Below are 23,831 nucleotides of genomic sequence, written 5' to 3' on the forward strand. Positions count from 1 at the left end.
AGTAAAAACTAGCCTAGACCTATTTCTCCGCCAGACATTAGAAGTTTCTTGGGTTTAGCTGGCTATTACGGATATTTCTTTGAGGGTTTCTCATCTATTATATCCCCTATATCTATATTGACCTAGAAGAAAGTTAAGTTTAGTGGCCAGATTCCTGCGAGAAGAGTTTTCAGGAGCTGAAGACTCGACTCACTTCTATCCCAGTTTTAGCATTACCTGATGGTTCAGATGGTTTTGTTGTGTATTGTTATGCCTCTAGAATTGGTTTGGGTTGTGTGTTGATGCAGAGCGGTAAGGTCATAGCCTACTCTTCTAGACAGCTTAAGCCTCACGAAAAGAATTACCCTACCATGATCTTGAATTAGCTGTTGTTGTGCTTTCTTTGAAAATCTGGAGACATTATCTTTATGGGGTGCATATTGATGTGTTTACGGACCATAAAATTTTGTAGTATGTTTTTACTCAGAGAGAGTTAAACCTTGTTCAAAGAAGGTGGTTAGAATTATTGAAGGATTATGATATGAGTGTGTTGTATCCTCTAGAAAAGGCGCCAATATAGTAGCAGACGCCCTTAGTAGATTGTCCATGGGCAGTGTTACTTCTGTGGAGAATGATAAGAAGGAGCTAGTTCAAGAAGTGCATTGGTTAGCCAGATTGGGTGTTAGATTGGTTGACTCAACTGAAGGGAATGTTTGGGTCCAGAGTAGTTTTGAATCTTCTCTTGTTTTGAAAGTGAAAGAGAAGCAAGGTAAGGACTCTAGTTTAGTCAAACTAAAGGAATCAGTTAAAGACCCAAAGATAGAGGTTTTATCCCAAGGGAAGATAGTGTGTTGAGGTACCAGAGTAGATTGCATTACCATGTGTTGATGATTTAAGGCAGCATATTATGCCGGAAGCACATGGTGCAGTTACTCCATTCATCCAAGAGCCACCAAGATGTACCACGACTTGCAGGAAATCTATTGGTAGAGTGGTATAAAGAAAGATATAGCAGAGTTTGTAGCCAAGTATGCAACTTATCAATAGGTTAAAGTAGAGCACCAAAGGTATGGTGGTACGATACAAGAGTTTTGTATCCCTACTTAGAAGTGGGAAGAGGTGAATATGGACTTTGTGACTGGATTACCCCGGTCGTGTCATCAGCATGACTCAATTTGGGTTATTATAGACAAATTGATTAAGTCAGTGCATTTCTTACCAGTTATACATCCAACACAGTTGAAGATTATGCTAAGTTGTATATCAGAAAGTTAGTTAGATTGCATGGAGTTCCTTTGTGTATCATCTCAGATAGGGGTACTTAGTTTACCTCTCAATTTTGGAAAGCCTTTTAGAAGGGTCTTGGTACCCAAGTTCATCTTAGTTCAGCTCTTCATCCACAGACAGATGGTCAGATAGAAAGGACCATTCAGACTCTAGAGGACATGTTATGGGCATGTGTTCTTGATTTTATAGGTAGTTGGGATGAGTATTTGCCATTGATTGAGTTCTCTTATAATAACAGTTATCATGCTAGTATTCAGATATCTCCGTTCGAGGCTCCTTATGGAAGGAGATGTAGATCAACAATCAGTTGGTTCGAAGTGGGTGAGGCCATTTTGATTAGGCCATACATGGTGTTTGAAGCTATGGAGAAAGTTCAGCTAATTTAAGAAAGATTGAAAGCAACTCAGAGTCGTCAAAAATCTTATGCAGACGTAAGAATAAGAGATCTTGAGTTTGAGGTTGATGACCTTGTGTATTTGAAAGTTTCACCCATAAAAGGGGTGAAGAGATCTGGCAAGAAGGGGAAGCTTAGTCCCAGATATGTAGGCCCCTTCCAAATTTTGAGTCATGCTGGGAAAGTGGAGTATAAGCTTGAGCTACCCACAGATTTATCCTTAGTTCATCCAGTATTCCATGTGTACTTATTGAAGAAATGCATGGGTGATTCAGTCATTATAGCTCTTCTAGAAAGCATATATATTCAGAATAGCCTTTCATATGAAAAAGTTCCAGTAAAGATTCTTAATCATCAGATCCGTAGACTAAGGAACAAAGAAGTTCCCTTGGTCAAAATTTTATGGAAAAATTAGTCCGTTGAGGGTGCTACTTGGGAAGCAGAAGCAGACATGCGTACCAAGTATCCTTATCTCTTCTCCACGGACTCAGATTCAGTTGAAGATAATAGTCTTCCTTCATTCATCTCTTTTGCTAGTCTCAGATTCATCCATAGAGCTATTTTTATGTAAATTCATGCACTCGCAGATCAGTTTAGTAGCTCAGTATGTGTTTGATTCAGTCATACAATTATATTAGTTGTGCATAAAAGCTTATAGCCTTAGATTCCTCAGTGTTTTCAGCTTAACTAGCCAAATTCGAGGATGAATGTTCTAGTACTTTACCTAGTTTAATTTCGCTCCTAGAATGTTAAGGGTTTGCTTCAAAAATGAATAACTATTGTTATGTGCAGAATTTTTCAAATTTGAACCCTCCATTATGTAGAAAATTGAATTAGCTTTCCATCAATACCAATTTGGCCTAAATCCGATAATCAGTTGAGAAGTTATGGCATTTTTAGTGAAGTAGTACGCCATCTGGGAAAACAAAGCCTCGCGGTGAAGTTAAATTCCCATTCGTCAAATTCTAGTGAACCGCCACGATAAGCTCGCATCGTGGTGAGGTCGAATTTCTTGATTGTTAATTTTCAGTAGCTCACCGCGATAGTGGCGCACCACTGTGATGACCCAACTGGCATTATAGTAGTGCACCGTGATTGCTCCGTGCCACGTTGAACTTCCAGTTCCCACTAGTCCTTTTCTAGAGAGCCACCGCGATAGTGGCGCATCACGGAGGCATGTAAAATCAGAAAAAATATTTGTTTCCAGTTTTGATCAAAATTTAAAAAGGGCACTTTGGTCAATTCCCAAGCCCCCAATTTGTCATAAACAAGGAATTAAGCTTATTCTAAGCACTTTATGCTTTTTTTCATCCATTCTCTCTCAAAGAAAAACCCTAGAGCTCAAAAGCTTACTCTCTAAGAAATTAATTTCCTCCATTGTTTCTTCAATAAAGCCCAAAATTGAGGATTTCTAAATCAAAATAATCAAGAGTTCATCTTCAAAGGCACAAATAGAAATTCAAGTTCAAGCTTTCTTAGAAATTTCATCAATTAAGGTATGTGGGGCTTATGAACAAGGTTCCTCTTTCATGTTTGTGCCCGGAACTAGATTTTAACTACAAATTTACATAATCTTATATGAATATACATGAGTTTTAAATTAGGGTTCATACCCATTATTGCTAATTGCAAGATTATGAGATTTCAAGTGATTTAGAAGTTGAATTACATGGTTATTTTCATATTTTCATGCGTATTGCAGTAGATTTCAGATTTTGAGATGAATTTTCATTACCAAGCATGAACTTTATGATGTTTTCACATGAACTTGATGCATGGGTTATTAAGCCTAAGATTTATATGTTGATATTTCCAGAAAGAAGATACTTTAAGCATTTGTGATCAGACTATTTACGGATTCTCAATAAAAGCTTTGATCTTTTGATCTTCAGAGAAGTTTTGGAATCCACATTACATATTTATTACAGATTTCAAAAATTAGAATAGTTATATTCATAGATTAAATAAGATAAATGCACAATTGGTTTCGTAATAACCCTTATGTTAGCTTTTAAAGTAGATTTTCAATAGAATGGGCATACAGATTAAAAAGGAGTAGTATTTAGCACTGAGCTGAAAGTATGGGATTAGCATGCCCTATCTTCCACAGAACTATGTAGCCAACGTAGGTACAGATTTAGATTATTCCTATTTCTATATGGATGACAGATACAAATGTGATCACTTAGATTAGGTTATACTCCTTGGCAAGTGTATGACACCTCTCTCCATCATGAGCTTTTCCCCATAGGGGAACAAGATGTTGGACTCCATGTTAGCTCACATGGTTTGTGTCAGTTAAGAGAATATCCTTGCTAGTAAAAGTAAATAAACAACTTTTGAGTAACTTCCTTAATAGAAAAAAATAAGAAAAAAACTTTTAAGAAAACTATGTGTAAAGGCTCACAACTTTATTCAGATTATGTTTTTAGAGAAAGCTATTAGCTACAGACTATAGTTTTCAGATTTCAGATATAGAAGTGAGCCCTTTTTATACCTAGATAGTATTATTTACAGACAGAACAATAGTATAGCTTTCAGAACTAAATGTTATGACTCACTAGATTTACAAAGTATGATTTCTATTCATGATTACAGATTTCAGTGTTTAGATAATGTAGCTTATGTGAGTCATTTACATTTAGCATGCATTATTTTATAAACTATAATGATGATTGATATTATGATTTACTTATGCATTAACCCCCATATACTCAGTACATCCTCAAAGAACTGATCCACATATACGTCTATGTGCTACATTTTCTCATAATGTTGATTCAGGTGCTCAGTTTTAGTAACGTGAGTGATTTCAAGAATCTCCATCCACATCCCGATAGTTAGTGAGTCCTCATAGTTTGGGGACTTAGTTATTTAGTTTATTTTCAGCTTATCAGTTTAGATGATTCAGTATTATTTTCAGATAGTTCGAGTCAGCTGGGGGTGTGTCCCAGTGGCTCTCTAGTTATTAGTAGTAGAGGCTTACCAGACTGCTAGATATGATTCATATTATTCAGTTTTAATTGTCCAGACTCTTAAGTCTATTAATTCAGATGTTATGATTCAGATATTCTCAATTAGTTCAGACAGATTTCCATATTTAGTATAATTTTATACCTATACTTCCGCTATTATAAGATTCAGACTTAGCAAAAGACAGACAGGGTTAGCTTAAGGCTTTTCATAGTCTTGAGCACTGTGTGATGTCCCAGGACCAATTTTCAGGGCATTACAAGTAACCGGTTGCAACAAATGTCTCACCTATGAAAATTATCAAACACTTATTTTATCTATTTCAAAACACATATTTACAATTTTAGAAATAAACAAATAGATAAAGATATTTGTTGCAACAAATGGGTCACCTTTTGCAACAGATGAGAAATTCCTTAGAAATGACCAAATAGATAAAGACACTTGTTGTAACAGATGGGTCACCTATTGCAATAGATGAGTAATTCCTTGAAAATAACCAAACAGATAAAGACATTTGTTACAACAGATGGGTCACATATTACAATAGATGAGTAATATATTGGAAATGGCCAAACAGATAAAATCATTTATTGCAACAGATGGGTCATCTTTCGTAATTATGAGTAATATATTTGAAATGACCAAACAGATAAAATTATTTGTTGCAATAGATGAGTATATTTGTTTGATAATTTTCAATAGATAACTCATCTGTTGCAATAGGTTAAATCTGTTGCAATAGGTTATACACTTTATGTAATTATAATAAGATTAATTGCAATTGTAATTGTACTTATAAAATCATCTTTAGTTCTAGCTAAATCAATATAGTTATTACAAACAATGGATTGATTTGAATGATTTTAAGCAAAATTGGTCAATTGAGCACTCTACTCAGGACGAACACAATAGTTGATCATGTAATTGCAATGAGATTAACTGAAATTATAATTGAACTTATCAACTCATCTTTAATTCTAGCTAAATCAATATAGTTATTACAAATAATGTCTTGATTTGAATAATTTATAGTAAAGTTGGTCAATTGATCACTCGACTCAAGATGAACATAATAGTTGATTATGTAATTGCATTGAGATTAATTGAAACTGTAATTAAACTTATAAATTTATATTTAATTTTAGTTAAATCCATATATTATTATAAATAATGGCTTGATTTGAATCATTTCAAGTAAAATTGGTCAATTGATCACTCTACTCAGGACGAACACAATAGTTAATCATGTAATTGCAACGAGGTCTATTGAAATTGTAATTGAACTTATCAAATCATCTTTAATTCTAGCTAAATAAATATAGTTATTACAAATAATGACTTGATTTGTATGATTTCAAGTAAAATTGATCAATTGATCACTCTACTCAGGACGAACACAATAGTTGATCATGTAATTGCAATGAGATCAATTGAAATTATAATTGAACTTATCAATTCATCTTTAATATTAGCTAAATAAATATATTTATTGCAAATAATGGCTAGATTTGAATGATTTTAAGTAAAATTGGTCAATTGATCATTCTACTTCGAAACAATAGTTGATCATATAATTGCAATGAGATCAATTGAAATTATAGTTCAAATTATCAGTTAATCTTTAATTTTAGTTAAATCAATATAGTTATTATAAATAATGGCTTAATTTGAATAAATAAAGGACTAACTTGTAATAACAAATGACACATCTGTTGACAATAATCAAACAATTATAGACATCTATTATAATAGATGATCAATCTGTTGAAACAGATGACATATCTGTTGGAAGTTATCATAAATATATAGACATTTGTTACAATATATGGCTTATCTATTGGAAATTATTTGTTACAAAAGATGACTTATCTATTGAAAATTATTTGTTACAACAGATGACTTATCTGTTTGAAATTATCTATTACAACAGATGACGTATCTGTTTGAAATTATCAAATGGATCTAGATATCTGTTGCAACAGATGACTTTTCTGTTGGAATATATTTTTTATTTTAAAGTAATTTTTTGTCCAAAATTAAAAAAAAAAAGATAAAATACTAAGGAGGTTAAACATGTTTTTAGGATAACTCAACCCCCCTCCCTTGTGTTGTCTTATCTTGTCTTTTCAATATCTTGTCTCCTTTTTCTTCTCAAACGTTCACCACCACAAATAAATATTTAAACCCATGTCTAAAATTTTCTCTCTTCTCACCTCAACTATAAAATTAATTTTCTTCTTTTTTTTCTTGTCTGCTCTCCTCTTTTTAGGGTAATCCCAACCGTCTTCTCTTTTTCTCTCTTTTCCTTCCTCTTTTGCCTGAGGATTTGGATCTCAACACCAAACCAATCTATATTTTTTCTCCTCTTTCAACACAAACATTTGTTGTCCACCTCCTTTTGGTGTTTTGATCCTTTTGCTCTTGACATGGCAGGTATGGTATACTAACTATTCCAGGGCTCTCTACTATTCTTGCCTTCTTTTTTCTTCTTTGTCTATTTCATGGAATTTTTTATGTTTATTTTGATGAAAATGTGTATATCATATTTTTTCATTAGTTATTTTTATCTATTTTTTTAATTTATTTACCCATTACCCATATCATATTTATTTACAAATTATGTTTTATTCAATAGTAAAAAAAAGTCATGAACTTTGAGTTCTTCCAACATATGGTTCATTTGTTGCAACAAATTTGTCATTTGTTGGAAGAACTCAAAACCAAGATTGAGTTCTTCCAACAGATGGACCATCTGTTGCAAAATATTGGTTATCTATTGGGAGAACTTAAAAAGCCTTGTTGGCACTATTGGTATTATTTGTTTATTTGTTGTTGGTTTTTTATTTGATTTTATTTTATTAATAGTGTTGTTGATATTATTGGTGTTGTTCGTACTATTGGTGTTGGTGTTGGTGTTGCAACAGGTGGCACATATTGTGGAAGATATTAAAATAAGTTTCAAATAGAATTCCCTCTATTGCAACTGATGAATCAGATGTTGGAATAAATCAAAACTGTTCTTCCAAAAGATGACCCATCTATTGTAACAAATGGATTACCTGTTTGAAGAAATCAAACTAGTAGCAAGAATGTTTTTGATTTATTCCTTCAAATGACCCATTAATTACAATAGGTTGGTTATCTGTTGCAACGGATGGGTCATCTATTGCAACAAATGGCTAATCTATTGGAATTTTTATTGTTATCTTTTGTATTTATTGAATATTATGTTATCCTTTTTAAAATTATGCAAACATCAATTGTAATTTTTTTTGGTTTTATCTTATTTGTAGATAAGAAGATGGCTCCCAAAAGAAAATAAAGTGAAAGTGGATCAACTTTTGACCAACCAACAAAAAAGGCTAGAGTATAGATGGGTTCGGGAAATAAGGTGCTTACCGATGGAACCACTTCATATGTGGGAGGTATGTATTACTGATCAGTTTATTGTGACAACACACATAAAGTACAATAATTTTGTAAATGTTCTTTTTTATTGATTAGGCCTTGATTCTTCAAACAAGTTCTTATATTTTATAGTTAAGTATGATAGGTCTAAACTGATAAGGCTGAGGGACTAAGAAAGAAGGTGGTGTCGATACCCTAGTACAGCTTAATGATAGTTTTGCAAATATTTATGTGTCAATTGGAGAAGGGATCAAATTTTAGTGGCAGTGTAGAGATTTAATAGTGATTAAATTGATTTTAAGGGATCAATAGACTTTTAAAAGGCCTCCAGAGTCTCTCACTACTGCAAACAAGAATGGAAATCCCATAGAAGTTGCCCTGGTCAAAATTTATATGGATGGTTGATCGGGATGATGAGTATACAAGAAAAGGTGCTTGGGAGAATATTTGTGAAAGAATGAGGAGCTGCTGAAGACTGTCTCAACTCATACCACATTAAAGAAAAGAAACACAGGGTAGAAAAGAACTTGTAGTGAAATTGGCTGATGAAATTGACTTGAAAAATGAAAAAACTGAATGAGCTGCAAAAATGAAAGTGAATTCAAAAATGAAAGTTCATCCCTTGTTTTTGAAAAGAAAAATGGTAAAGTCGACTGGAGTTGTGAACTTTGCCAGGAACTACGACTAGTGAGGTGGTCTGAATGATGACCTCCAAGCTAATAGATTCCCAAGTTCAAGAATGAATAATCAAGAATGAAAAATGTGATGGAACTACTAATGTTAAAATAAGGGATCAAGCCAAGGTGGTAATTTCTAGAGTTTAACTTGCATCCTATGCCTTCCTGTTTGTTGGTCTATTCAAGTCAATAGTAGTGGAAACAAAAAGGTCTGAAGTTGAGCAGAAAATCCATGCCTTTTTTCTTTCCACTAATATAGTCTTCAACACTTCTTGTAATTCCCCGAATCTGGTATCCAAAATGATACACGGTGCTCATGACCCCGAAGGACCACAAACTAACCCATAACTGATATCTGTACCTAAACAACGCATAATATACTGTATAAATGCGTAAATAAAGGCTGTAAGGCCATAAAGTTCATAACTGATAAAATAATCTCTGAATGATATGGTATCACAGTACCAAATCAAAACCTGAACTAAACTATCTAAACATGATAGTCTGAAAAGCCTCTAAATGACTAAACTGTCTGAATAAGGAGTTGATGGGACATGTCCCCAACTAACTCCAACTATTGAAATAAATTAATTAATGAGATAATAAAGTAATGGTCATATCCTCGAAGGATGAGAACTCACTGCTAACTCTAACTACTGAGACTGGAATACTACTGATGCTCTAAAGCTCATGCTTCTGAACCTATGGTACAAAATACCATAGCACAAATGCGTTAGTATGTTTGAATATATTGGTATGCATGTGAAGAAGGCTGAATGCCAAAGGGTTCACATGTATGAACTATACTAACTGACTGGATAACATGAACGTGAACATGCATACATGAATATATAATGACTATAATTGGGTTTGTGATAACATGATTATTGAATCTGAGTACTGATAACATAAGATACTGATAACTGTATAACTGAAATAATTACTACTGATCGACTATACCTAATAGTGTAGGTTCGGATGAAACTAGCTGAGTTCTGTTCTGTTCTGAGTTGACGATATCTGGCAGTCCTAAATTCTATAGAACTATCTGAGGTCTATTACTGAGACTGAATGACTGTGTCTGACAGTCCTGCTCTATAACTGAAACTGTGGGAAGTAGTCATCTAAATGACATGCCACAAATAATGCCTTATAGCTGCGTTGGGGTCCAATCTGTAACCCCAACTGGAAGGATGTCACTACCGCACCACCGGTAAGGACAAGCTGTGGGTGACCCTCATCTAATAGTGTCCCTAAAATAGAACAGTGGGACCCTCATCTGACAGTGTTGATGTCACAGCCTATGCTGGCCACATAGTTTTTGAACGCAAGGATGACTTCTAAGAATCATACCCTCATCTGACAGTGTGTGTTCCCATCCTTGGGTTCACTCGATGATAATTCCTACTCCCATCTGAATAAATACTGAACATGGATTACTAAACTGAACTGGACTGACCGTTGCCTAATGAAATAGTACTGAGATTACTATATTACTGAGCTTTCCTGAGTCACATGGCTGACTGAGTTCTATGGATCATGGATTGACTAAGGATATCGTGAAAACATGACACTAACTCTAGGCACACAGCTATATTTTTTTTGGGTAAAAGTACCCCCAGGACTCAATGGAAAGAAATTCACAAAATGTGACTTTCTGGAATACGTGACCAACATTGACAATCTATAATACAATAAGTTGGGAATCTCATGAAGTACAAGTTCTAAAGCACTACAATGGCCATACATATATCATTAATTTAGTGACTATGGCATTTCATCAAACACTTGACATGCAAGGACTAGTACATGAATTATGGAACTTTTCCTTCACATAGGCATTTAATCAAACACATGGGGATTATGCTTTGGTTATATAATCATCAACACATCTAATAATCATGGAAACATCAATCAACTTGTAAATTGAAGGGGGTTTTATCATGATTATTATGCAAATTTTCATATACTAGGGTCAATCATTGGAATATGTAATTTAAAACATGAATCAAAACCCCACAACATCATGAACATGAATTTCAATTCTATTTAAATCATGAACATTCATAAATACACAAATCTTGTATTTTGAAAAGAGATTCTTGAGCTTCATGGTGAAAGGGACCCATGAATCAACACATGGCATACCTGGGTTGTGAATTTCTTGAAGTTCTTGGACTTGAAGAACTTGAATATCTTAGTTTCTTGAAGAAGATTTGGATCTTGTTTCTTGGGGACTATCTTTGAGAGAAAACCATAATTTGATGTTGTAAATAGATAATGAACTTATAAGTCTATGTCTGATATTACTAGGTATAAAAAGGGGTGGTAAAAGACCAAAAATCCCTTTTTAAAAATGACATAAAATAGCTAAATAAAGTATGCAATGGTGGGTACGATAGTCCGTCGCTGGGTCAATGGTCCGTCGATCCTGACCGTCATACCTGGGTAGAATAGGGGTTCACTGCCTCTCCTATGATGGTTTGGGAGATGGTCCATTGGACTGAGATATCACCCTTAGAAGAATATCGTCTCACTGCCTCCGCTACGATGGCTTAGGCGATGGTCCATCGCTGGCTCGACGGTCCGTCGGCTCTCACTATCGCACCTGGGCAATTTTGACTGCTTCTTGTATTTTGGCCATAACTTTCTCTTCCGATGTGGGATTTTGATGGAATGGGTATCGATAGAAAGCTTATTCAATTTCCCACTTAAAAAAGTGAAAATCTTAGAAATATCACACGTATAAAAGTGGATTTATATTTCAAAGTAAGTTTCTTACATTCTTGAGATGATTTCAAGCAAAGTTAAAGTATGGGGTATTACAATATCTCCCCCTTGAGAACATTCATCCTCGAATAAGACTGAGTGAGAGAGAAGAAAGCAAAACTGACGTTCATACTGAACTTAAATGACTGGAACATAATTTCATGACTAACATGACTGATAACTGAATATATCATACTGAACATGCTTATCTGATGCATGTGTAATTGATTCATGAATGCATGACTGAGTGTTCTGAGGAACTAAGTTTCTTACAATTAGAATGCATATCTGATGTATGATTATATGACTAAATTGGTGCATGAATGCATGACTGAATATGCAATGGCATTTAATACCAAGTTTATAATGGAATTTTGAACATAAAATGGATACCAAGCTTGTAACTGAATTCTTAACATGAAATTTAAAAACTTAAGAAGAACTGTTACCTTGAGCTAGACCTGAGTTGGCGGAGAAGAGGTAAGGATACTTGGTATGTATATCTACTTCTGCTTCCCAAGTAGATTCATCAACGGACTGATTTCGCCAAAGAACTTTGACTAGAGGGACTTTTTTGTTCCTCAGTCTACAAGTCTGATAGTCTAGGATTTTGACTAGAACCTCTTTATAAGTGAGGCTATTCTGAACATCTATGCTCTGAATAGGGACTACGACTGCTGGGTCACGTATGCACTTCTTGACCAAAGAGACATGGAAGACTGGATGAACTGAGGCTAGGTCTAAAGGTAATTCGAGCTCATAAGCTACCTTGCTGAAATGATTGAGAATTTTGAAGGGACTGACATATCGGGGACTGAGCTTTCCCTTCTTGCTGAATCTCTTCACTCCCTTCATGGGAGAGATCTTTAGATAGACATAGTCACCAACCTCGAACTCGAGGGTTTTTCTATGTACATCTGCATAAGACTTCTGTCAGTTCTGAGTAGCCCGGAGTCTTTCTCTGATCAATTGGACTTTTTCTACGGTCTCAAATACTAAGTCAGGCCTTATAACTAAGGCCTCACTAACATCAAACCAACCGACTAGAGATCTACATATCCTACTATAAAGACTTTTGAATTGAGCCATCCGAATCTTAGAATGATAGATGTTGTATACAAACTCAATCAAAGGCAAGTGGTTATCCCAACTACCCTTGAAATCAATTGCACATGCTCATAGCATATCTTCTAAAGTCTTAATATTCCTTTCTGCTTGACCATCTGTCTAAGGATGGAAGGCTGTATTGAGATAAACTTGGGTACCAAGGCCCTTTTGGAATGCTTTCCAGAAATAAAAGGTGAACTGGGTACCTCTGTCTAAGATAATAGATAACGGAACACCATGTAATCTGACCAACTCTTTGATGTAGAGTTTGGCATAATCCTCGATTGAATAAGAGGTATGGACTGGAAGGAAATGAGCTGATTTGGTCATCCTGTCTACAATGATCCAAACTGAATCATGCTGATGACGAGTACGAGGTAAACCTGTCACAAAGTCTATCTTAACTTCTTCCCACTTCCAAATAGGGATACTGAAATCCTGCATGGACCCACTAGGCTTCTGATGCTCTATCTTAACCTACTGACATATAGATCACTTAGCCATAAACTCTGCAATATCTTTCTTCATCCCACTCCATTAATAGATCTCCCGTAAGTCATGGTATATCCTTGTGTCCCCTGGATGAATAGAGTAGCGTGCACCATGCGCTTATGCAAGAATTTGCTGCCTTAAGTCATCTACACCTGGAATACACAGACGACCTTGACAACGCAGAACACCATCTCCCCTTTAGGAGAAAACCTCTACTTCCTGATCCCTGACTGAATCTTTCAACTTGACTAGACTGGGATCTCTATCTTGCTTTTCTTTCACCTCAGAAACTAGAGATGATTCTGAACTACTCTGAATCCAGATATCACTCTCTTCTATATTGAGTAAGCGAATGCCTAGTCTTGCAAGCTGATGGACTTCTTGAGCTTGCTTCTTCTTACTGTCCTTGACATGAGCAACACTATCCATAGACAGTCTACTGAAAGCGTCGGTCATTACATTGGCCTTGCCCTGATGATAAAAAACCCTCATATCTTAATCTTTTAAGAGCTCTGACCACCTTCTCTGATGAAGATTGAGATTTTTCTGAGAAAAGACATACTGAAGGCCCTTATGATCTGTGAACACATCTACATGAACCCTGTAGAGATAATGCCTCCAAATCTTCAAGGCAAAAACTACAGCTGCTAACTCAAGATTATGAGTAGGATAATTCTTATCATAGGGTTTAAGTTGTCTAGAGGCACATTCTATGATATTACCATGCTGCATGAGGAAACAACCCAAACCTACTCTGGATGCATCACAATACACTACGAACCCATCTGAACCCTCTAGAAGAGCCAAAACTGGAGCTGAGGTGAGTCGAGTCTTCAACTCTTGAAAACTCTTCTCACAAGGATCTGACCACTGAAACTTGACTTTCTTCTGAGTCAATCTAGACATAGGGATGCAATAGAAGAAAATCCCTCAACAAACTATCTATAATAGCCAGCCAAACTAAAGAAACTCCTGATATCTGATAGAGAGATAGGTCTGGGCTAATTTCTTACTACTTCGGTCTTTTGAAAATCTACTCTAATTCCATCACCAGAAATGATATGGCCAATGAATGCTACTAACCTTATCCAAAACTTGCACTTACTAAATTTGGCGAACATCTGATGATCTCTGAGGGTCTGAAGTACAATTCTGAGATGGTCTGCTTGATCACACTCACTGTGGAAATAGACAAGAATGTCATCTATGAGAACTATAATGAACATGTCCAAGTACTGCTTGAACACACAATTCATCAAGTCTATGAAAGCTACTGGGGCATTGGTAAGACCAAAGGACATGACTAGAAATTCAAAGTAACCATACTGAGTATGAAAAGTTGTTTTTAGAATGTCACATTCTCTAAGTCTGAGCTAATAATGGCCTGATCTGAGGTCTATCATCGAGAAATAACTGGCACCCTAAAGTTGGTCAAATAAGTCATTGATTCTGGGAAGTGGATACTTGTTCTTGAGCGTGACTTTGTTGAGCTGACGGTAGTCTATACACATTCTGAGAGAACTATCTTTCTTGCGCATGAATAAGACTGGTGCGCCCTATGGGGATAAACTGGGCCTAATGAATCCCTTATCTAAGAGATTCTTCCACTGCTCCTTCAATTCTCTGATTTTTGCTAGTGTCATTCTGTATGGTGGAATAGATATAGGTTGAGTATCGGAAGAAGATTAATGCCGAAGTCTATTTCCCTTCCGGGAGAAATTTCTGGAAGATCTTCGAGGAAGATATTTGAATATTCATTCATGACTAGGACTAAATCAATACTGGGAGTTTAAGAACTAGTGTCCTTAACTCGAACAAGATGATAGACACATCCTTCAGATATAATTTTTTGTGCCCAAAGGTAGGAAATAAGCTGACCTCTGAAAGTCGAAGTGCTACCCCTCTACTCTAGGACAGGTTTATTTGGAAACTAAAACTGGACTATTCTATTTCTGCAGTCGATTGTGGCATAGCAGGAATGAAGCCAATCTATCCTGAGAATGACATCAAAATTAGTCATCTCTAATTTGACTAAATCTACTGAGGTGACTTTTTGAGATACCATAATCGGACAATTCCTGTATACCCATCGGGCTATGATAGTTTTACCCACTAGGTAGATACCAAAAAGAGCTCTGCTAGAATTTTGGGACTGACTCGAAAATCAATTACTATATAGGGAGTAACAAAAGACAAGGAAGCTCCTGGATCTAGCAAAGCGTAAATAGGCACATGAAAGATCTGTAACGTACCAGTAACTACATCAGGAGAACTTTTCTGATCTTGCCAGGATTGGAGAGCATAAATTTGATTTGGGCGTTGCCCACTAGTAGCACTGGACGTGGCACCCTGTTGATTTAGGTGACCGAACAGAGCTGGGGAATGGTTCTGCTAACCCTGATAACCTGACTGGGGATAATCTCTAACTCTGTGGCATGGCTTGCCACACCAAAACAGACATCGCTACTAACTCTACAAGCACCCTTGTGGTTCTTACCAAACATCTAACAAAGAAGATTAGTTCGGGCATTGCTGACACTTCCCTGAGACTTAGATCCTAGCGCTCTATCTCTATTACCATCCCTGAACTTAAAAGCTGGAGCACTAGCTGAAGAAGGAGCTAGAACTGATGACTTAGGACGAAACTGAGAACAGTTTCCTCCTTCTAATTTGGGTAGATTAAAGTTATGTCCTTGCTCTCTTATTCTGCTTCTTTCTCATCTTAATATTTTTCTCCTCTATCTGTTAAGAATGAGTCATACGCCTGGCTATGTTTATGTCACTATTCAACATCACAATCCTGCACTCATTGACCATACTATCATTCAACCCAGAGATAAACTTACTCATCTTAGCCCTACTGTCTGCAACCACATGAGGGGCATATCCAGCTAATTGAGTAAACTTAAAGAATACTCTTTCATTATCGTGTTGCCCTGCTTAAGGTTGATAAATTCTAACACCTTAGCCTCTCTCAGCTCTAGGGAAAAGAACCTATCTAAGAATGCGGTGACAAACTTCTCCCACTCAATAGGCCCTGCATCATCTAGCCTTTCTGACTTCTACTATTTAAACCAAGTGTGAGCAACATCCTGTAATTGATATGCAGCTAGCTCAGTGCTCTCACTAGAAGTAACCCCCATGATGTTTGTAACCTTCTGAACCTGATCTATGAATTCCTGAGGGTCTTTATCTAATTTATACCCGAGAAAGGATAGAGGATTCATTTGGGTGGAGTCCTGAATCCTGGCTGTAGCTAAATTGGCCACTGGGTTGGTCAGAACAATAGTTGATCATTCATTCTGAGCTGCAACTGACTGAGCAAGAGTAGTGAATGCAGCTCTGAACTCTACATGAGAAACACGTTCACCCAAAGGTTCTTTGGGCTGAGGGGCTGACTGATTTCTGTTTCTTCTTTTAGGAGGCATGTTCTGTAGAAGAAATAAAGAAAAACATTAAACTAGACTGAAAGATTAACTGGATATTATTCTTACTGGCACATCATGAATTCTGAAAAAAGGAAAATTGTTCCTAAAATATCTTATAGCCTCCTGTATATAAATGTGGGGCATAACACACCCATGTACAAGACTCTACTAAATACGGCTTTCAAACTTCCTAGGACTCTATTGAACCTTAGGCTGTAATACCAAGTTTGTAACACCCCGAATTTGGTACCCGAAATACTACACAATGCTCATAACCCCAAAGGACCATAAGCTAACCCATGACTGATATTTGTACCTGAACATTGCATAATATATTATATAAATACGAAAATAAAGGATGTAAGGTCATAAGGTTCAAAACTGATAAAATAATCTCTTAGTGATATGGTATCGCAATACCAAAACAAAACCTAAAAAAAACTGTCTGAACATGATAGTCTGAAAAGCCTCTAACTGACAGAACTGTCTGAATAAGGAGTTGACGGGGCATGTTCTTAACTAACTCCAACCACTAAAATAAATTAATTAATGAAATAATAAAGTAATGTTCATATCCTCGAAGGATGAGGACTTACTGCTAACTCTGACTGTTGAGACTGGAATACTACTGATACTCTGGAGCTCATGCTTTTGAACCTATGGTATAAAACACCATAGCACAAATACGTCAGTATGTTTGAATGTACTGGTATGTATGTGAGGTAGGATGAATACAAAAGAGTTCACATGCATGAACTATACTAACTGACTCGATAACATGAATGTGAGCATGCATCATGAATACATAATGACTATCACTGAGTTTGTGATAATATGATTACTGAATTTGAGTACTAATAACATGAGATACTGATAACTGTATAACTAAAATAACCACTACTGAGCAACTATATCTGATAGTCTAGGTTCTGATGGAACTAGCTGAGTTTCATTCTATTCTAAGTTGACTGTATCTAACAGTCCTAAATTCTATTGAACTATCTGAGTTTTATTACTGAGACTAAATGACTGTGTCTGACAGTCCTGCTCTGTAACTGAAACTGTAAGAAGTAGTCATCTAACCGACATTCCCCAAATAATGCATTATAGTTGAGTTTGGGTCCAATCTATAAACCCAATTGGAAGGGTGTCAATATCGTACCATCGATAAGGACAACCAATGGGTGACCCTCATCTGACAGTGTCCCTAAAAGATAATGGTGGGACCGTCATTTGACATTATTTATCCACCTCATCAACCCTCATCTAATAGTATTGATGTCTTAACCTATGTTGGCCACATAGTTCTGGAACGCAAGGATGACTTCTAAGAATCACACCCTCATCTGACAGTGTGTGTTCCCATCCTTGGGTTCACTCTGTGCTAATTCCTACTCCCATCTGAATAGATACTGAACATGGATTACTGAACTGAACTCGACTAACCGTTGACTAATGGAATAGTACTAAGATTACTATATTACTGAGCTTTCATGAGTCACATGGCTGACTGAGTTCTATGGATCATGGTTTGACTAAGGATATCATGAAAATATGACACTAACTCTAGGCACACAACTATATTTTTTTTTGGGTACAAGTGACAAAGCGTGACTTTCTAGAATACGTGACCAACATCGACAATCCATAATACAATAAGTTGGGGATCTCATGAAGTATAAGTTCTAAAGCACCACAATAGCCACACATATATCCATAATTCATTGACTAAGGCATTTCATCAAACACTTGACATGTATGAACTTGTACATGAATGGGGATTTCATATTATTACTAGTATGACACTTTTCCTTCACATAGGCATTTAATCAAACACATGGGGAGCATGCTTTGGTTATACAATCATCAACACATCTAATAATCATGGATATATCAATCAACTTGTAAATTTAAGGGGGGTTTATCATGATTATTATGCTAATCTTCATATACTAGGGTCAATCATTAGAATATGTAATTTAAAACATGAATCAAAACCCCACAACATTATAAAAATGAATTTCAATTCTATTTAAATCATGAACATTCATAAATATACAAATCTTGTATTTTGAAAAGAGATTCTTAAGCTTCATGGGTGAAAGGGACCCATGAATCAACACATGACATACCTGGGTTGTGAGTTTCTTGAAATTCATAGACTTGAAGAACTTGAATCTCTTAGTTTCTTAAAAAAGATTTGTATCTTGTTTCTTAGGAACTATCTTTGAGAGAAAATCCAAATTTGCTATTGTAAATGGATAATGAACTTATGAGTCTATGTCTGATATTACTAGGTATAAAAAGGAGTGGTAAAAGACCAAAAAGCCCTTTATAAAAGCAAATCAAAATAGCTGAACAAAGTATGCGATGATGGGTACGACGGTCTATCGCTGGATCGATGGTCCGTCGGTCCTAACCGTCACACCTGGGTAGAATAGGGGTTTACTATCACTCCTACGATGGCATGGGCTACAGTCCATCGCTATCTCGATGGTCCGTCGGCCTGAGCCATCACTCTTAGGTAGAATGTGGTCTCACTATCTCCGCTGCGACGGCTTGGGAGACAGTCCGTCGCTAGCTCAACGGTCCATTGGCTCTCACCGTTGCACCTGGGCAGTTTTGACTGCTTCCTGTATTTTGGCCATAACTTTTTCTTCCGTGTCGGATTTTGGCTAATGGGTATCGATAAAAAGCTTATTAAATTTTTCACTCAATAAAAAGTAAAAATATTAAAAATATCACACGTATAAAAGTGAATTCATCTTTCAAAGTAAGTTTCTAACATTCTTGAGATGATTTCAAGCTAAGTAGAAGTACGGGGTATTACACCTTTTCTTTCACTCGCAGATCTCCTACACCACATTTTGTTGGATATAATCATCACCCCAAGAAACCCATCCATAAAAATTTAGACCAGAGGAATTTTTATTAGATTTTTATTCTTGTTTGATAGTGGGAGGCTTTAAAGGCTTTCTCAAACTCCATTACACCATTAAAACCAGTCCAATCACTATTAAATCACTACACTGCCTAATATTGATCCCTTCTCAAAACATGGCACATAAATAGGAGCAAAACCATCATTAAATTATAACTGGGTATCGCCACCACCTTTTTGGCCCCTCAGTCTTATCAGTTTGAACCTATCAAACTTAATTGTAAAATACAGGATCTTATTTGAGGGATCAATGCTTGATTGGTAAAAAACAACATTCATAAAATTATTGTACTTTATGCGTGTTGTTATGATAACCTGATCATTAATACATACCTCGCACATATGAAAGTGGATCCATCTATCTGCACACACCTTATTCCTCCTACCTCATCAATGATAGAAACAAAATAGTGTTTTATCTTCTTTCCCATCATAAAAGTGTACAAAACTACGGAGGCTCAAAGGGTAACCATCTTCTAAACCTTTCTTCTTTTTCTTCTAGAAAGGTTAACAACAATCTCGAAAAGTAAAAACCTGGTAGGAGAAACCTTTCCTGCTATTGGGTTAAGTTTTTTTAATATATGACCCATCTATTGTAACAAATGAAAAATCCGTTAGAAGAACTCAATCCAATAGCAAAAGTTTTTAGTACTCCCAATAAATGACCCATCTGTTGGAAGACTGAATCTAGGTTTTGTGTTCTTCAAACAGATGTCCAATCTATTGCAACAAATGGACCATTTGTTGGAAGAACCAAATTCACGTTTTGTGTTCTTCCAACAGATGACCAATCTGTTGCAACAAATGGACCATCTATTGGAAAAACTTAATAGAAATGGTTATTAATAAAAAAAAAAGGGTTATAGAAAAGGTGAAAAGTCATGACTTTTGATTATTTAATAAAGAAATATGATTCATAAATAAATAATAAGAAAAAAATTATAAACACAATTTTAAACCGTAAAAATAGTTATTTAATTTTAATAATTAATGTTAATATTAAAAGGGTGAAAAGCCATGATTTTTTACCTTTTTGTATTTAAAACCATTTTTTAAATTTAAATAACCGAAAAGTCACCAATTTAATTTAATTAAGGGATATATTATTAAAAAAGAGGTGAAACAGTAATGACTTTTTGCCTAACATATTCAAAATGAATTCTCTATAAATAGGTCCTTACTCGTTCAGCCTTTTCCACTTTATTTATTTCTTGCATCTTGTCTTTGTCTTTCATAAAAATACCATTACATCTTCAACCACTTCTCCTCCAAAAACAAATTTCTTTTTTCGTTCGTTGAGGTATGTTTTATTTACTTGTTCTAAATTGAAATATTTTAGCACGTTATGTTTTTTTGTAAAACTACCAGTCGGTAGTATATGTTATATTACATTCGCACTCTTTTCTTTTCTTTAGTGTTTTACGTTTTTAATACATTTGCACTCTTTTCTTTTCTTTATTGTTTTACATTTTTTCTTAATGCATGCATGTTCTAGATATGGCTGATTTGGTTTGGGACATGGCGGTTCTTCTCGACACCATGTAGGATCCTGAAAGGTTGGTTCATGAACTCTGATGGGAGTTGAGCGCCACGCGAGCAAGGGTACTTCGTGAGATTCAAAGGTGCAGGTAATGCTACTACCCAATGGGTTTTTGGTTAACAATAATAATAATAATATTCTTAATAATAATAATAATTAGTTTATGTTTTTTGTTTTATTTATATTGGATCTACCTAATGTATTTTTTATTTTATTTTGTTTATAATGAATGAATTTGGTCGACTTTGACTTTATTCCTTAATTAATTTTCATTTTGTCTATTTCTTTTTCTTAAGGTGTTGAGAGGTGTGGTAGTTTGAGCGTTTGGGAGGGGAAAGAAAGAATCAATTACAATTACTACAAGAAGTTAAGTTTGGTTTGGGTGAGTCCACATCACTTAAACAAAATGACAAGAAGAAATCTAATTGAATTGGAACAATTTTGAACCCAGCAGCAATAAGGTTTGGAGTTTTTTAAACAAATAAACCATCTATTGCAACAGATAGGTCATCTGTTGGAAAAACTTAATCTGATGGCAAGAACTGAATTGTGTTCTTCCAGCAGATCTGTTGCAAAATATGGCCCATCTATTGGAAGAACACAGTCCATTAGCAAGGGGTTTGAGTTATTCCAATAGTTGACTCATCTGTCGCAACAGATGGATCATCTGTTGGATGAACACAATCCAGTGGCAGGAACTGTATTTTGCTCTTCTAGCAGATGGGCCATCTGTTGCGACAAATGGGTAATCTACTAAAAATATTTTTGTAGTCTGTTGTATTTAGTTAATTTTATGTTGCCTTTTTTTATTGATGCACAAATTCATTGTTGGGCCATAAATAAAAATATATTTTATATACTCCCTCTGTCCCAAATTTCTTAATTTGATTTCTCATTTTACTTGTATTTTTTCATTAATCAAGAAGAGAAAAAATTTCATGTTTTATCCTTTGCATTAATTACTTTTTCTTTAAATTAGTATGTAAACATCATTTAATAGGGGTACTATGGTAAACTAGCCACGTTATTAATGATTTTTCTTAATTAGTATGTCATCTCAATTTGGGATGGGTAATTTGGGACGGAGGGAGTAATAAATAATACTCCCTCCATTTTAAAAAGAATGACCTACTTTGACTTGGCACAAAGTTTAAGAAAATAAAGAAAACTTTTGAATCTTGTGGCCTTAAATTAAAGTTGTGTCAAATGTACCAAAATTCCCTTTAATCTTGTTGTCCTAAACATGCCATGTGGAAAGTTGAAATTAAAGTATTGCCAAAAAAAGAAAGGGGTCGATCTTTTTTAAATGGACTAAAAAGAAAAGTAGGTCGTTCTTTTTGAAACGGAGGGAGTAACATTTACATTTCCAACAATGAGTTAAAATTATCAAAGTCATAACTAAATCAAACAACATAAGACTATTTACTATTACAACTATCATGGACCATTACGATCCGAGAATGTAGTTCTTTTGTGGCCAACGTTCTTACATATGGAGCACTTATTTTTTGTTGATGGAAATGATTCTTCGACTCCACGTCTCCTCTTATATGGCCTTCTCCCTAGTTTGATACTTCTTGGGTCAATATATGAAGGAAGTATTAATTTCTCCAAAAGATCAACAGTAAGAACTCAAGAATCTTTAGGAGGCACCATATTAATATTCTCACAATATGCCATTATATACTTTCCACCGAATAATATAGAGACGTGTACTCATAAATTTGAGTTCTATATCATGCACCATATTGGGATTGAACCGTTGCTATAGCATGTGGACAAGGTATTTGGTCCAAGTCAAAAACTCTGCATGTAATAGAGTTTCCTTGAAGATTGACTGTGACAACATCATCATGACCGTCGATACTGAACTTGTGATTTGCAATTGGATGAGCCAATAACTTATTCCCCAATCTGAGATTCTTTGATACCTGTTTTTCAATTTCTGGAACAACTCTGTTTCTTGAGTTCACGTACTGCATACACCTTACATGAAAAAATTTGGCATACCTCTTGTTTATTTCATTAAATAGCGCCACAATGGAAAATTCTCTTTCAACGCCAAACATTGAATTCTCTGATTCAATTATGTTTGACGTCATAATATTATACCTATACAACAAAATCACTTAGTACGACATAAACTATTACAATACAAACTTGTAACTTAAACAAGACAATAAATTTATAATAATGTACTTATTTCTCGGACAAAATATCTAGCTCCATCTCTCAAAATCAACACATTCGAGATGTTGTACTGCCCTGGGTACCATATCCCTTATTTGATTGAAATAGTCAAATAAATATAGTTGTATCATATGTTTTAGCTTCTCTATAAAAAAGAAACTCGACCCTTTCGTTGTGATAATTGTTTCGAATATTTTCTTCGAGATGCCTCATGAAATAACCAAAGTAGGCTAAAGGGTAGAAAATTGAACCCATTTTTGGTTACTTGGATGCATATCCGAAATTATGCACAACTCATTGGTATCATGTACACAGCTTTGTATTTGTTCAAAAAATATATGCATATGAGGCATCACATTCCTTGTTCACTACACAAAAGCAATAGGAAAGATATGATTCTCCGCATCCTGTGCCACCGCAGATAACAAAACTCCTTTATACTTGTTCCTCAAGAAAATCCCATCAACGTCTATAACTTTCTCAAATGTTGAAAACCAAGAATCCAAGCAAAATAGGATACAAAAAAGTACTTGAGCCTTCTATTTTCATCAACATGCAACGCGACTTACTTTCGAGATTTGTGGACTCAAGCATGTAACGGTAGGTATCAAGAAATGCATACCCGTGCTTATGTGTCCCCCTA

At 35.3% G+C, this 23,831-nt stretch overlaps 1 long non-coding RNA gene across 1 annotated transcript; it reads left to right on the forward strand.

The window, feature by feature from the left end:
* Positions 1-6,901: 6,901 nt before the first annotated feature.
* LOC107860896 lies at positions 6,902-21,727 on the forward strand. The gene is made up of 4 exons (XR_001671647.2): positions 6,902-7,069; positions 7,930-8,061; positions 20,954-21,086; positions 21,295-21,727. It is a non-coding gene; the product is annotated as an uncharacterized LOC107860896 (long non-coding RNA).
* Positions 21,728-23,831: the final 2,104 nt, after the last annotated feature.

The sequence above is a fragment of the Capsicum annuum genome, chromosome 2 (assembly GCF_002878395.1).
Source record: "Capsicum annuum cultivar UCD-10X-F1 chromosome 2, UCD10Xv1.1, whole genome shotgun sequence".
Taxonomy (NCBI): Eukaryota; Viridiplantae; Streptophyta; class Magnoliopsida; order Solanales; family Solanaceae; genus Capsicum; species Capsicum annuum.